Source organism: Strix aluco, chromosome 12, assembly GCF_031877795.1.
Source record: "Strix aluco isolate bStrAlu1 chromosome 12, bStrAlu1.hap1, whole genome shotgun sequence".
NCBI lineage: Eukaryota > Metazoa > Chordata > Aves > Strigiformes > Strigidae > Strix > Strix aluco.
The window spans coordinates 9,466,997-9,484,280 of NC_133942.1; the positions used below are offsets into that span (position 1 = coordinate 9,466,997).

At 40.3% G+C, this 17,284-nt stretch overlaps 1 protein-coding gene across 8 annotated transcripts in view; it reads left to right on the forward strand.

The window, feature by feature from the left end:
* Nucleotides 1-17,284, forward strand: part of OTUD7A (OTU deubiquitinase 7A) — a 212,341-nt gene that overhangs the window by 53,625 nt on the left and 141,432 nt on the right. The window contains exon 1 of one of the 8 annotated variants that reach the window (XM_074837300.1): nucleotides 6,865-7,028. The exons of the other annotated variants lie outside the window; for them this stretch is intronic. The gene's annotated coding sequence lies outside the window, so the exon portion shown is untranslated. Of the gene's footprint in view, nucleotides 1-6,864; nucleotides 7,029-17,284 lie in introns of those variants that run through there. 8 annotated transcript variants of the gene reach the window in all.

Consider the following 17,284-nt stretch of genomic DNA (forward strand, 5'->3'; position numbering starts at 1 on the left):
AAGCTCATTTTGTCTACTAAATTATATAAATTCTGTGTTTTGGTCATTCTCTACAAAACAGCTCTTTTCCATCAAAATCTGGAAGTATGTTATCTGGGCTGGATTTATGTGACCAGAAGAAGCATGAGTTACTAGACAAAACATCAGAAGAAATTGAGTGTGTGCTGGGGGTTCATTAGGAAGTTTAACCTAGAGCCTTCTTTTATTCAGTAATCTGTCACTAGCTCTTCATACAATTAGAATGAAAATGGTAGGCTTGGGAGTTTGTTAGACTTTGGTACATCATTCCTTTAACTGCTAATTTAACTGCAACAAGTTCTTGCACCCTTCATGAACTTCCTACAGATGACTTGGACTGTAGATTGTCTTGTAGAATTTATTTACTGTTTAAATGTAGTTATCTCCTACAAGCTTTCTCTTACAGATCTTTGAGAACCAAACTGAAGTTTGGAAACTTCAGATATTTCTACAAAGTCATAGATGTCACATTGTACTTCTATGAATCTTTTAATCAAAGTGTTAAAAACCCCCGACCATCCTCCCAAAACAAAACCCCAAACAAACAAAATGCCCCCACTATAGTCTGACACTCTTCTGTGGAGTCTCATAGAAGAGAATTTTCTGCTTATTTACTGTATAGGAGAGAGACATTATTAGAGTTTCATCTGCCAAAGTTGTTTATCCAGAATTCTTAGAAAAAGGTCCAGAAGGATAAAGCCTTTCCATCCATAACTCACCTAATGTCCCTTCTGGAATCTCTGTAACTCATTGCAGGTTCAGAATGTATGGCAGTGGTAGAACTGAAATTAGGTAGAATAATATGCATTGTAGAGGGCTACAATATGTGTTGGTTTCTCTTTATAAATAGCTTTGTGCCATAGGAAGACAGAAGCATGAAAGGTGGTAGGAGAGAAGGAAAGGACTTGAGTGGGGCTGTGAGGCTGATGAGAAACCCCCAAAGAGGCTGGGGATCTGGGCAAGAATACTTGATTGATTTATGCAGCTAATGTCTATAATTATAAGGCAGTAAGTGACTGAAGTAGCTGTTACTACGTTACTCGCTGACTTTTTTTAAAAACTGTTGGCAGATTGCACTGCGACAGAGACCTTTTTGCCTGTTGATACCAACAGCAGAATGTCTTAGAGACCATGAAATATTTATGGTAGGTAATGATATTTACATGTTTACATTTAAATGCTTATGTTTTCAAGATATTGTCCAAAAACTTCTTAAGAATCACAAGCAAGGCCTGTACTTACTGCTAGTCTTTATACAAGCTCGTAATGAATCTCCTCTTGTTCAAATTATTTAACGTCTGTGTAATTGCTGCATTTATAAAATGGGAATTACAGGGCTCTGTGGGATACAGTCTGCATAGTATGGTTGCTGTTACTGTGGCAGTACTGTGGGAAAGCAAAATGCTTCACTATAAAGAAGCCCTGCTGAGAAAAAGCAACCTGGAGGCTTGTTCAGTAGCATCCTACAAGGGGAAGCAAGCATATCTCTCTCTCTCTAAAACTCTGCATTTTGAGGGCCAAAGATACATAGCCAAGATAAAAAAACTATGCCTTGAACAAGGGTATAAAGCAAGGTAAGAGAATCTGGAACTAAACTAGTAAAATGAACGTTCTCTATATCTGAACATCAGTGATTTTAGCCCTATTTCTAATTTAAATGTCCCCCAGACTCTTTCTTCTCTTTTAAGCATATGCATAATTCCTGAGTAATTACTAATTTTTTTGTCCCCAGACTTTCTGTTGGTTTTTTTTGGGGTGGAGGTAAAACCAGCACCATTACCATGTATATATAATATTTAAGTTCAGAATATATATGTAAAAGTATGTATATTATAAAAAGATTATACATTATGAAAAGAAAAAAGGCAAACTTAGAAAAAGTGAAAAATATAGGGTTCATAAATTGTCAACTATTTATTTTATGACTGTAATATACTTCATAATAAATCCAAGTTTGTGAATTGGAATATATAAAATGTTCTCAAATGGTTTGCAATGATTAATGTCAACACATTTTTGTAGTAAGAATTTACTATTATATAGAGGCTTCTGATTTTAAACTATTTCTCCTTCAGTTACAGCACTGCCATTATTTTATGTGTGCCTATTAGAAATATAATTTTTCATATCACTTAATGATTTAACAAAAATATTTTAGAGTAATTTTGATCAATGGTAAATACATGCTATTATTGAACCATAGACCTGTTTTATTATCCCATAATGCCAGCAACAATAAAACTGAAAAGTAAACTAAACGTGCAACCCAAATATTGTTTCCATCAAAGAAAATGGAGTTCTACTGCTTTAGCATTAATGGAAATTGGATGTTTGGTTTCTGTGCTTTAGAGGATGTTATACCAAAATGGTGTATCTATATAAACTCCATACATTTTTTGAGAAGAAACTGTAATTCTGTATACTAGGTCTTCAAAGTCCAGGGTTCTCAGAAGTATAGCACAGCATTTAAGTGACAGTGTATGAATGTTGCTGTTCTGCCATGGCTACCCATGTCAGCCAGATTAAAGCTAACTTGCATATGTCTGCAAATATTGTAGTCAGACTCTTAATGGTGACTTAAGTATACGTCAAACCCTTTGAACATGTTTGTGACTGTCAGACTCGTATCTGCAATTACTATAAACTTACCATGAGAGAGTGAAAACAGCAAGAGGAATGATTTTTTTGTTGTTGTTGCTTTGAATGTGCAAGGCTGATATTTTAGTAGTATTTTATTACCAAGTTGTAATGATGCCAGTCATACCTCACCATTTATTTTTGGATTACAAAGTTCTGTACCCACAGAATTTGTTTTCTGCTTAGATACTACTAACCAAATCACAGTGCTCTTACTCTTATCTCTGTTTAGCCAAGTGTTCAATTTTAGTATATACCTGGAAAGTTCTCTTTCTAAGGTCACGTGGACGCAAACCAGCTTTATATAATTTTAGTAGCACACATTTTGTAGAGCTGTATCTGAGTTTTCTCCCCCATTCCATTACTCTTGCAGAATGCTTTCTTTTGACAGAATTTAAATCAAAATCTGTATTATTAGGAATGTCGTTTCCTTGCTTGATGAGCACAGGTTACTCAGCCCAGCTGGAATGCTAAGTATTTCTTTGTTGTCTTTGAATTTAATAAGTTTACAAACTCCCTTTGATATGTATAAATATTTCATGGGAGATGGATCCTTGGCCTACAGTTTTGGCTTTCCTCCCTACATAGAACAGAAAAGGGAAGGGAGAAGCCAGCCTTCTTTCTCGCTTTCCTCCTTCTATTTATTGACCACAAAAAGCTGCTTGCCGCTTCATATCTGCCTCTTTATGCTGAGAGGGTTTTTGTTACAAATTCTTATTTAACTTGCAGTAGCTTTCAGTGTAGCTTTTAATGTATGTGCAAGGTGAGAGTGCGGTATTTAGTTTCAGTAAATTTACCTTAGATCCATGAGACTGCTTTGTGCCTTTCAGCCCTCTGTATGGGTATCTCCACACATCCAGTCCACAGGACATGCCTGGGATGCTTACTACAGTTATTACAGATACTTATTACAGTTAATAATAATTACAGTTAATACAGATATTTCCAGTATGTTGTTTTTCATTAGAGCTGTCAATTGCAACAAAAGCCTTCACCATCTGCCTTCTGATTACAGTGAAGTTCTTAAGGAATCAAGCTGACACAACAAGCTTATTTAGGGTTCTGTTCTTTATCAGATTATGGGCAACAGGTCTATACCCTTCTTATACCTTCATTTAACTGGGGCTCAGGATAGTTAAACACCCTTTCACCATCACCAAAGACAGGGTTTTTGAAGACATTTCTGAAGTGTGCAAAACCATACTTGGTCACATCGCATGCGATTTGTGATAGCATTGTAAGTAATTTAAATGCTGGGTAGGTCAATACAGCACTCCCTTACGTACCTAGCTGGCAGCTGAAGGCCAGAGTTCATCCTTTTCCAAGCAAATACCTAAAAGTGTTCATATTGGTGATGTTCCCCTGTGACATTTTGTCAGCATTAAGTGAGCAGAAGAATTGCCACCAAGCTTGCAGAGGTGTTCTGCTTCTGTCTTTACCTACCTATAAAGACAAGAGGATACCTGTTTCTGTCCTTGGAGGGTGAGAACACCTAAGGCAACGTTTTGGTTTAGTGGTAGTCAAGAAATGAGTTTGATCTTACCAGAACAGTTTTGAGCTCAAAGCAATTTGCTTAGTTTGTGATCAGTTCTGCCTCTGACCCAGAGCAATGTATGACAGGTGATGAGAGACAACACAGTGGCAATGCTTTATGTGAACATACAGGGAGAAACCCCACATTGTTTTCATCGTGACAGGAACCTGTCCACTTATGCTGACTCAACTGCCAGGATTAATGAACAGTGTGGAACATCAATTGTGAAGCTACTTCTTTTCTTTCTTTTCTTCCCCCTGCATCCATGTATGGTCACAGAAAAGATACAACAGATTTTGCAGGGAATGTCAGGCATGCTTCCCTCCTCTAAAAGCCTGGGAATTTATGATCTCTGAAGGAGATTGTGATCTCCGGGTTCCTGATCTTTGTGGACTACTGCATGCCAGCATTCTAACTTAAAGAAGTGGAAGATGTTCAGATGAGAGACTGAAGTATTCATTGCATCTCTTTGGACTAAAGAATTGGTTCTTGAATCTGTTAAGACTGGTGTTATTGGAGATACTACCACTTCCATGGAGGCAGAACATAATGTCCCCAGAGTATGTGAACACTTCACCTAGATCCAGCGTCTCTGCATTTTCACACTTCCTCTGGGACTTCGACTGTTAGACACGTTTGTTTTCCCATAATGGTGGCATAAAAGACAGTTTTGCTAGTGGCAAAAAAAGGTGGAAGAATGAGGAAACTTCAAGCCTCAATAGGAGAGCATCTTTCTGCATGGGTCTAGGCACCCTTTCCTTTGCTAAGCCCTTCAGACTTTTTCTAAGACTGTATCTGGCTTTGCCTGAAAAAAGAGAACTGGCTGCTTCTAAATGAATCTCTGACTCTACCACCAGTTGACCAACTTAGAGACTTCTGATCAAACTGTGGTTTGATCCGCGGGCCTATATAGCTTCTGTGACTACTTTCAGAATATCTTCAGTCCTGAGAGCTCTGGAATAGCCACCTGAGGGTTTCTTCACATATTCACAAATGGATTTCCTTCACAAGGCAAATAGACTAGAGCTTTTTTGGCAAAACTCTGCCAAACTGTTCTATCTTTTATAGAACTCTCAGTGTCTGGGAATCGCCTGTAGGACAATCTGTACAGACAGTCACATCAAGGAAGAAAAAAAAGTATCTCTTTCTGCAATTATGGTTCTGTGTTATCCATATATTTCAAAATGTATTTTTCTTTGCTACGCTTAAAGAATGTTGGACTTTGCATTGATGAAGAAACCAAGGAACTGTTCTGCTCATGACTTCTTTTGCTTTTGGGAGTAACTTTAGAGCACAGCAGAGTACTCTTCTTGCCTGTGTAATCTTCAATCATGAGCATAAAGAATTTCTTTAAGGAGAATAGAGGATGGGAGGGGCAACCAATGACAGTTCATTTTATGCAGGCCTAAAACAGTATTAGACAAAACTGTTGTGTTTTTTGCCTGTCATGCCAAAAGCTAGTAGCTCATTGCATTTGCAGCAAAAGGCTATATATGGAACAGTTGGGAACTTTTCCAAAGTTTGTGTCCTCCTCACTAGCTGCAAAAGGAATCGTTTTTCAAAGGTAAGGTGAGATTCTTCTGGGGATTTCAACAATATTCTAAACTGGTGTTGGGGTTCTAGCAGAGAACTAGAATGTAAGTTAATGATGTTTTTCATATCATTTTATGATATGAAAATGCATATCCCCAAAACTGTCTTCACATATCACCCAATGCAGTTCACCAGGTGTGCTGTGCTGGTGCAAAACGTATTATGACATTTTCTTTATATCTGGTTAAAGATTTAGTGTTGCTACATCTGTCACTGATTGCATGTCATATGTAGTAGGCTGATTTCGGGTGAGAATTCTCAGTGTTTCTAGATAAGGCGGCTTTTCTTAAATAGGTACTCCTGTAACAGTGGGGGTTTTTTACCTTCTATCCCACATACTTTGTCTAGTTCTCGGTCTTGCATGTTTCTGTTTCTGTGTCACAGTTAAGTGGAAGAAGGGAATGCTCAGTTACAGAGGTGTATTCCTTAATTGATTTCCTTTTCAACTCTAGCGTTACTGGACGAGTGGAAGTGAAAGACTGCTTTGGTGTGGGGGAGGTAGTTTTAAGTGAGATAGAATACACCTGTGTTTGTACTGAAGTCGCTGGAACCAGGTTATTGGAGAAGTTGCTGTGGGCCGAAAAACTTTACTGTCCCCCCTTGACCAAACAACATGAAGTATCAAAACAGAAGGCACACGAAAAGCAGTAACGTAGAAGAACATAGCCTCTTAGCAGAGGGCAGGACTCGGCATGGTCATTCTACCGCTAGGCTGGGTACAGAAGGGACGCGGCTCTTCCCCCCTGCCACGCCCGCAGGCCCACCCCGGGGCGGCGGCGGCCCCTCTGCCCGGGCCGAGCGCTCCCGCCTACTTCTCCCGTCTCTTTCTCCGGCGGGGACGTCGCGGCCGAGCTTGCCGAAAGGGCAGGCGAGGGAGGAGGGCGACTACGGGCCGCGGCTCGGCGCGGCGGGGCCCGCTGCCGCGGGGGCGGGTGCGGCGCGGGGCGGGGCGGAGCGCGGCTCTCCGGGCCGCTGCGGGCAGCGAGGGGAGGGCCCTGCGGCCGGTGACTTCATGAAGGAGGCGGCGGCGGGAGGTGGGTCTCGCTTTCCGTCTGCCGGTGCCGTCTGCAGGGCGGGCGAGAGGCGGCCGCTCCGCCGGGCAGCGCGGGCGGGGGGACAGCGGTGACGGAGAGCGGCAGCTGGGGGGGACGGCAGCGCTGGGTTGACTCCCTCCCTTCCCCCCTCCCTGGCCGGAGGAAGATGGAGCTCGGTTAGTAAGGGCTCGCGGGAGGAGCAGCGGGAGCAGGTAAGAGCTGCCTCTCCTCCTCCTCCTCCTCCTCCTCTGCCCTGGCTGGGAGCTGGCAGGGGCAGGCCAGCGCGGCGGGAGGGCCGGTGTCAGTCAGCGGCAGGTGGCCCAGGTGGGCCCGGCCCGCAGCGCTGTCCTTGCCTGCGGCTGCCCGCTCCGCTCCGCCCCGCCTGCAGAAGTTCCCGCTGCGCGGAGCTGCGGACAGCCGGAGGGCAGAGCCCTCGGCCGCAGCCGGTAAGGGCAAAGCCGGGCTCCGAGAAGCACCCCCCGCCCCGCGCCGCGGGTGTTTGTGGTGGGGATGCGGGCAGGGCTGCCGGCTTTGCCCCCGCCCCGTCTTCCCCCCGGCTCATTGATGAGCTCCGGGAAGGGCTTCTGCATTGCAGACGCTCGCCCGAGCTTCGCTCCTGCATTCGCGGCTTTAGCTGATACAAGGAGCCTGCTCCCTGGCCGGGTGGTCCGGTGCTGCTCAGCCAAGAGGCCGATTTGGGCAGGTGGAACCTTCTTCCGTGGTTCCTGGCCCCTGTCAGGACATTTGGGCGATTGACCTCGTTCTGGTAAATATTAGATGTACATATGAGATTTGTTCTCTCTCCGAAAGAGCTACAAAAGGGAATCTGTCAGGATCTGTGTGAATAACGATAATTTGAAGTTCACAGGGTGCAATATAGTGCAGTGAGCTAGAACGTGCATATAAAACATAATGCAGTGAAGCACACGACCTTACATAATCTAAATTTAAAAAGCTCACTACCCCTACGCTTACCCTGGAGGTTCAACCGAATATGTCTGTTCCAAGCTCTTTCTAGAGGTTCGTTTAAGTATCTGTCAGCCATAAAGATGCAGACCCCCTTGTGAGCCAGTACTGAAAATAAAAGAATGAATTGTTGACTACTTTTGCTGTGGTTCTGTCACAATAAGTTCCTCATCACTGGTCAGTATCACACACACACGGTGGTACTCATGGCTACGTGGGCGTACGTTGCAAAAAGGAATGGTCTCTTATGTTGTCCCTTAGATGCACCTTTAAATTGACCAACTATAACGTCGTATTTTAACAAACTCTCGAGGCTTCTCTCCCTAGGCCCTGAATAGTGCCACAATTTCTAGCTTACAGATATTGATGTCAAGTTGATGTAAACAGAAAGAAACCTTTCACACTTTTCATTTGACCTTCAGTGTCTCAGACCAATACTTGAAACTGAGCATCTGGACAAGTATTTTGCAATGGACTAGTTTAAAATACATTGCTGGATGCAACACATACAGCTGGGATCACATCTAGGATGGCACACAGTCAGTTTTCTGAGCTCTATAGCCAAAGGAAACTAATGTCTGATAAATGTGGCCCACATTTTAACTCAGTCCTTACAGATGACATTGACTTTAAAAAAGGTTGCTATGGCACAGATTTAAAGCAACGTATGTTAAGCTTCTGGAATTGAAAGTGCTGTTGGTACGAAAAGTGTTGTTTTGTTATTTATAATCTGTTGAGACTGGATCTGGCTCAGTTTTCTGCTGTTGGTGTGAATTGACTAAATGGTCTTCCTTCTATGGATGAAGGCCAGATTTTGCCCAGGTGTGCATGTGCTGCTCACACAGCGGCAAGCTAGAGTTTCCCCATTTGAATCTGGAATATAGCTGCATATCAATACCTGCCTTCCTCTGGGGTACTTTCTGTTACAAGCCCATATGCTTTTGGTAACGCTGTGACATTGATTGTGGTGTGGAGTATAGAACCAATTTGGGCTATGTATGCCCACACAGCATGGTGTGACATGAAGTAGGAATGATGTTTTTGTGAATCTTGCTCTTCTGTGATATTATGTTTTTGTGTTTGTAGTTTATAGAAGCTCAGTCATCTTCAGGACAGAACTAATTTATAATATCTGTTGAAAGTATGAGTCTGGGTAGGGATCAGGTCTAATAGACTAATAATTTGCTATATGTATAGTGCAAAAAATAACTGATCGTTTCCTTAATCGTAATGTATCTATTTTTGGAAAAGGTAGTTTTTTGCAAGTGGGGTCTAGAAGATTTTAGTCTTGGTTTACTAATACAAATTCAAATAAGTGTGATAAGGGCTGGATGTTACAGACTCCAGGTAAGCATGGAATAAGCAGGTGGGCAGGTACTTAGTCCTTTCACAGGAAGCCGACCTCTGCATCTTTCATTGCTCCTGGCGCATCTCCCCTAGTGTCATATTGGCAGACTCTGCAAAAAGGCCGGGGACTGAAGAGACTTTCAGTGAATGGGTCTCCAGGTCGGGAATTTTGTAGAGCCGTATACATGCAGGCGTATGAACACTGACTCAGATCCTACCAATGCTAATCATTGCCATAGTTTCCCTTCGTGTTACTTATTAAAAAATCAGGGAATCTATCTTTTAATTAGCCATAGTAGTATATGTAGAACATCTAATTTTAATTTAAAACTATATGTTTTAAATCTCATCACTGTGTTTTCATGTCATTTAGAATCTTGTATGAGTTCATGGTATCGTATCTGTGTTACTTGGGGAAGAAATGGTATTTTATTAAATTTTTTATTTGCTGCATGGACATATAAGAACTTTAAAAATATGTATGTCATCTTGTTTTCACATACTGTTATTTAGCTTATTATTGTCTTTAGACACAGTAACTTGTACAGTCTTAACAGGAGGAGAACAACACTGGCAAGGAGTTCCCATGTAGTTACGTATTGCTGGAGAGAAAGTTGGAGTTGAAAGAGGGAAAGGACTAAGGGAAGTAGCAGAATATTTGTCACCAGATAGTCTAGACCTCAGATATTACAGTGTTTAATGGTTTCCTTCTGTTTAATATATTCTGCATTCCCAAAAACATCATGAAATCTGGATCTCCTTTTGACTTGAATTTCATAAAATATCTTGGGTCTCATATTAAGCAAAAATTAAACATAAACTTTCAATTAAGGAAATGGCAAGCCCTTAAAATATCAAGTGCAACTGTTATTAAATTGAGGACTGAAAGAAGTAGAAAAGGCTTATTGTTGAAAATTTTGGAGTCTACCAGTTCATTTATAGATGATATGCAGTGCACAGCCATGCAAATGCATTCATAGTTATTTAGACCAAAGCATAGAGCTAAATGGTATGTGGACCTTCTGAACAAATTAATCAGTGTTGCCCTAATGAAAAAACTGGGAGATTAACCTGGCTGCTTAGATGGTCTGAAAATCCAGCCGTGTAGCCTTATGCAAGAGTAGAAGTTTACCAGTTCAAGTGTCATATAAATGTTTCATAGATATTAGACTGCATCTTCTTGTGTTTCTGTATTGTTGCTTTCCTAAGACAAAGCATGACACAAAACTGAGGGAGTGTCCCCAGATAAGATGACAACTGTCATCAAATTCTTGATAGTAATGAATTGGTTTTACTTGAAAGGCAGATTAATTAGTATATACATGTAAATGTAGCAATGCAACTATTTCACCATCAAATATATACCACTCTCTTTGTTTGAGCTGTCCTTCCCCAACTACTGACCCAAAGGAGGAAAAATTGTAAATCTAACAAGCATGGAGATACTGGAGATACAAAAGACCTGACTTACAGTTCTGTTTCTATATTGATCTGCTAGCATAACTTCTTCTGTAATGAGTATTCCTGATTTTAAGTAGTTTGAAGAGACAAAGCTAATGGTGATGTCTCAAGTCTCATTCTCGGTTTACTTCAGATTTTTGTTCTTCTATTTGAGGTCAATGCTGTCTATTTTGGGGTATGGTTATATCAGTGATTTTTAGTCATAGTGCTTTGCCGTAGTGTTTTGCTGCAGAGTATTATTGACATTAATTGTACTTAATATCTTTTGGATGGACCCTTGGCAAAGCTTCAGGCTTCAAATACAGAAATTGTTGAACTTGCTTAATTAGCCTTTATTAAAAGGTTTTATAAATTCAGTTAATGGTTTAGATTCTCAGCCTTTAGAAATGCGCTTTATTTGGGAAAAAAAAAAAATCAGAAATCCCAGATCAAGAGTATGATTTTGCTCTAAGATAGTTTGAAAATGTAATTTATAGAGGAAATGGAGGATTGCTATTGCTGAAAGTATTTTTTAATACTTACAGGTTTTTTCAGAATGAGCTTATCTGCACATACTCATGATACATTTAGTGAAATTAGTATGTTTCACGTTGTACGTTGAAAATTTCATCAGTCAGAACACTGAGTTATGCTCTCTGATCATGATTTCAATCTTGTATGCGATGCTTCAATACCATTTAATCTCTACAGAGAACAAAGTATGGGTTTTTTTAATACAAGGGTAAAGTAGCCATTTTTATCTGTGTTTCGCAGATACTCAGTACTCTACAGTGAATTTTTTTTTGCTTGCACGTTCTCTTAGGATCTGCTGAGTAATCATATGCATTGACTAGTTATTCAAAGAAGGGGCAAAACCCATGTAGAGACTGAGCAAGCTGTGAAAGAATTTTGATTCTCGTTTTTGTTACAATGGTTATATTTCTACTATTGTTTTCAGAATGAGAGTAAGGAACACTGAGAACTTGTTCTTTAATTAGATGCTTGAAATATCATGTTTCTAATTCTGATGTCTGCTGATGCCGTTAGTGTCCTCTATCATATGGACATTTACAAAGTTGTTACTGCTGCATATGACCAGGCGATGTAATATATTTCTAAGCTATTGCTATGATGTTATCAGAAGCGTGTTCTAATGCCTGTGATTAAAATGGCTAGCTGCCATGGTGATAGTAGCATAGAAACTGGTAAAATAATCATTGCCTATTAGGAAATATGAATGAAAAAATTCTGCATTTTTCTATCTGTTATGTTTCAGCACTTTAGCTGGAATGAAGCTCTATTGATATTATATTCCTGACTGAAAAAGAATATTTAACAAATTCCTTTGCTCTGTGTTACACAGCAGACCAGGCTAAGGTTATTGTATTGGTACTGTCGAAACGTTAAATGCGTGAGCGACTGACAATTTAGTCATTCCATGGACTCCTAGTCTCAGGAACAAGGGCAGTAGAGTAGAGGCCTGCCTTACAGCACTGGTCTTTGTTAAGTCACTTTACTCTCTTCTACTGTAATTACTTTCTGAATAGTGTAGTAAGTATAATTTTCTTCAAAAGCACTCTTCCAGCAAAAAAGGGCTACAACTATGATCCATAGGCAGTGTCAACATAGACACTCAAAGCACAGTAATGACAGAACTTTAATATGGGAGCCTGACACTGTAAAGGGTTTTGTCTGTCTCAAACTATGCAAATCATGAATACAAGAATGCCAAATAAGACCATATAGCAGGTAATATCTTTACTTGATTAGCTTCTTCAGTCTCTTGAGATCTGTTGCAACAAGAAACAAAGTGTGAGAAACAGTCCCTGACTTGGATTGCTCTGTCTTTTGGTTGGAATGACTCATTTCTCTAATACTGGTAAGTGACTCTATCGGGTACTTTGGAAATTGCTAAGCAAGGACATAGAGGGAGTGATCCCAGATATATCTGTCTAGGTATATACTCATTAAATTTCTGTGCAAACACTTCTATTGCCTTCAAAGTTTCTGAGATACTGCCAAGGAGCTTTTATCCTGTGTTAAGTAGTTTTCTCTGTTAGCACTGAGATCGGTGTAAAGGACAGGTTCTTGATGGCAGTAAATTTGAGTTTATTAGTTGGATTCAGTCTGTACTAAGCAGCAAACAGTAGAAGTAAACATAGGCTATCAAACTCTACACTTAGATATAGATATGACAGCATACTTGCTCTAATCAGAATAACATACCTGAGAACAGAACACAGACCAAAGTGTTGCAGATGGGTATGTCAGGAACACTTAGTCTCAGATCTACCATCCCTTACCAGAAACCTGGCCATCTCTCACCTGAGAATATTTGATATCCCACTATTTTAAGTCTTAGAGCTGTTACACTGTCAATTTCAGAGAAAAGGTGGACAGACAGGTGTATTAAATAACATTGCGGTAATGGGAAAAGATTATTTTAGTGTAAAGAAAACATTGATTTAACAAATTATAATTAAGCGTGAAGCAATGAAGCCACCTCCCATGTCTCTCTAAATAACTTTACATCTTTGTCTCAGGAAGAGTATAGGTGAATTAAAGGAAAGGTAGAGTGTAAAGGGAAGGCAGATTTATGTAATTCCAACAGAAATAATGACAGAATATACAACCTGTAGATAAAGTTCACCTGTGGGAAAGACTTAAGGAGTATCATGTGTTCATCAGTTCTACAAGTGCAACTGAGTAAGAGCTGGAGAGAAACTTCCTTTCAGCACAAATTAACAGAAGTAACATAGAATAATGTAGTGTCCCAGAGAAGGCCATGAGGATAACATTAAATAAAGCAGGTTGATAGATACAGTGTCTGCAGTTTGATAAGTTGAGGCTGTTTGCTGTAAAGTGATTGACATTGGAAAGTAGTAACCATTTAATTAAGCGTGAGTACTGGGATGCCCAAGCATTTACAAATTGAGGATTAAATTCAGAGATTGTGAGGTTAATCTGAAAATTTGGAATTTTAAAACAAAAAACAACGCTTTAAATAATTTTTTTTTTTTCTCAGTGTTTCATGTTTGGTTTTTCAGTAATCATAAAAACAAGACCTGAAACAAAACCACGGGAGAGCGTTTCAATACCAAGTCATTTAGGGGAAGATCTAGCTCTAAGTGACAATTTGACACAAGGATTTGAGGTCCTATGAGTTATTCTCACAGCTCCTTATCATGTACAGTTTTGATACTCCAGGAGACAATGGGGGAAATCAGATTTTGGGCTTCATACAATGTCTCTTCTGTGTTGAAAAATCTGTGTGAAGGAATGAATTTTTGAGCCATGTAGTTGTGGATGACTTTTAGTGGATGAGGAACACTCTGAATGACAGATCCTGTAGAAGCTAAGTGTTTCTTAGCAATAGACAGTTTGTTCCTTCAGGCTTCTTTATATGAATGCAATATTTTAGGACCTGATACACAGAACTCACATATGTCTGTTTATAATTGAGGTTTTCTTGCATGTTTGTGTTATGGTAGAGTTCCTTTGTTCTATTCATTGCTAAATACTTGGAGGCAGATTTTCAGATAAGCTAGGAAAAGTTGTTTGCACTCGTATAAATAATCCTCTTCAGTGAAGCACCAAGAAGTGCTTTACTGATTTTCTTTTTCTTTCATATTCTTCTCTGTCTACAATCATACTTGTATGTCTCTAACATTCCAAACTGAGGAATGCTTAATAGATAAGGACTGTATAATAGTTTTGGGCAGAAAGTACATACATAGAAATTCATTAGTGTATAGGCAGACTGTAAATGCTTAAAGCAGAATTTAATCGGGTTTAATAAAAGAATGCCTATTCTTGGCAAGAATAGGAGGAAACTAAAGACTGTGAAAAAACATGTTCTATGAAGGTTAAACAGTGTTTTCTCCTCCTTCAATCATAGAATTATAGAATACCAGGTTGGAAGGGACCTCAAGGATCATCTGGTCCAACCTTTGTGCCAAAAGCATGGTCTAGATAAGATGACCCAGCACCCTGTCCAGCTGAATCTGAAAAGTGCCCCATGTTGGGGAATCCACCACTTCCCTGGTGAGATTATTCCAGTGGCTGCTTGTTCTCATTGTGAAAAACTTTCCTCTTGTGTCTGTGGTGGTTTAGCCCCTGCCGGGGTCTGAGACCATGTGGTCGCTACCCCTCCCCCACAAAGGGAGTGAAATACAAAGCCCCAAGACTGAAATAAGGAAAGGTTTAATACAACAGTGCAATAGCAACACAACAAACAACAACAATAACAATAACAGTAATAGTGATAGCAATGAACAGAGCAAAATAGCTACCAAATACAGCAGTGAGAAGCACGATGTACAAAACCATGAGTGCACCACGCTCCCGCGCCAGGAAAAATGTGACCTGCCAGGATGTGACGTTGGCATGGTATCTGAATAACCCGGCTAGAGCTCCCCCCCCACTGCTGGGGAAACTTAACCCTATCCTGGTTAAACCAGGACAGTGTCCAATCAGAATCTCCCCATGAATAATTTGTACCCATTACTCCATGTCTTTTCCATGTGACTCCTTGTAAAAACAGAGCCTCCATCTTCTTTGTAGGCACCCTTTAAATACTAGAACATGGTGATAAGGTCTCCCCTAAGACTTCTCTTCTCAAGGCCAAACAAATCCATTTCTCCCAGTCTTTCCTTATATGACAGGCTTTCCAGTCCCTTGATCGTCTCTGTGGCCCTCCTCTGGACCCTCTCTAGCCTGCCCATATCTTTTTTTTGTATAGCAGGGATCAAAACTGAACACAGTATTTCACATGTAGCCTGACAAGCACTAACTAGAGTGGGATAATGATGTCTTTATCTCTGCTGGTGATGCCCTTGTTGATGCAGCCCAGCAGCCTGTTGGCTTTCTTTGCCGTTGCAGCACACTGTTAGCTCATATTGAGCTGTTTGTTCACCAGGATCTCCAGGTCCCTTTCCCCAGAGCTGCTCTCCAGACAGGTAGATCCCTGTCTGTGCTGCACTCCTTGGATTATGTTTTCCCAGGTGCAAGATCTTACACTTATCCCTGTTGAACTTCATAAGGTTCTTGTTAGCCCACTCTTTAAGCCTATCCATGTCTTCCTGCAGGGTGGCTCTCCCTTTTGAAGTGTCTGCTTCCCCACTCAGTTTGGTATTGTCAGCAAACTTAATCAGGGTACACTTGATCCCATCATCCATATCACTTATGAAGATACTAAACAACATTGGGCCCAATAGTGATCCCTGGGGGTCCCCACTTGTGATAGGTTGCCAGTTTGAAAAAGAGCTATTTACCACCACACTCTGGGTGTGGCCTGTCAGCCAGTTCCCCACTTTCTCTCCTTCAGTAAAGAAGGTTCTCTTGAAGAAGCCCGATGTAGAGGTCTGTAATGTCTCCTGGGCAACACAGTTTACATTTTTATCATTCTGCATTTTTCAGAATTTCTTCTGACATTGATAGATAAAAGCACGTGGAGAAGAAAGAGTAGCACCGTAAAGTCTAGAGCTGTGTTGTTTGTAACAATAATCCTTATTATGTTGTCTCTCTCTGGGCTACATCATCTTTGCAACAAGATACCTGTTTTCTGTAGTTTAATCTAGGCCAGATACTTTTCTCAGTTCTTTTACCCTTCAAAGGGAGAGTCCCTGTAATTGGCAAAGGAGGATGGGTCAAACAGAGGCTAGTAGGTTGGAAATTGAATTTCAGGACTTGCAGCTGGGAGAATTAAGAATTTTGCAATGGGGTCCAAATCTGTTTGAACTGGCTTTGTGATTACAAACACATGCTACAAACTATTCATTGTTTATGACACATAGGGGAATCTTCTTTAAAGCAAGCCCGAAGTCGCTGATTTACTGGCACATGCGCCTTACTGATATGATGTATTGCTTATCTGCAGGCCTGGTAGCACTCTGACCGCAGAAAGATTATATGCTCATTTCAGCAGATAAGCAATATGTAGTCATACTGGAAAACCTGATGAATGTGCATCCAGTTGAGGTGTTGCTAGCTTGGCTGCTCTCCCTCAGTGCTAATGTAGATCAGGTGCTTGAGATAAGCTCTTATGAGCACAAAATGTTGCACTAGTGAAGTGTAGACCTCAATTAACATGGAAATATAAATCATTGCCTTTTGCTACCACAGGAGATGAATATTCATGCCTGAGCAGCTCAGTTGTAAGTATGTGGAGTTGATGAGATCGTTGCAGCTAGCTGATAATTTCTTGACTTTCTTTGATACAGAATTTGAGAAACAGAGCCATTATCATTTTCCTTCCTCCAATTTTGTCTCCTAAAATATGCTTTACATGAAAATGGGAGAAATGATTCCTTCAAGAGCTATTCAGTTGTTAGCTTTCATTCCATGTGCCACTCCTATTAAATATAAAATATTTTCCTATCCCTTATAAATAAAGGGATATGTACTCATGAGAGGAGATCTCTCTGAAGCCAATTGGTTGTCATTAAATGTATTTTTACAGCCATCAAAGAAAAATATGAAATACCCTTTTTTGGATTTCATAATAAAGTTTACCTCTATAAAAAGCTGCTTTATTTTTGTGAGGAAAAGGTTGGAAGAGCACATAATTTTACTCTTCATGCTGTATGTCATTGTGGGTAGAAATAACCCTATGACTGGTTTTACTCCATTTATTATCTTATAGAAGTTACAGTAACATATGTATACATAAGTTTTCAGTGAACCATTTTTTTTTTTTTCTACAAATCTGAAACAT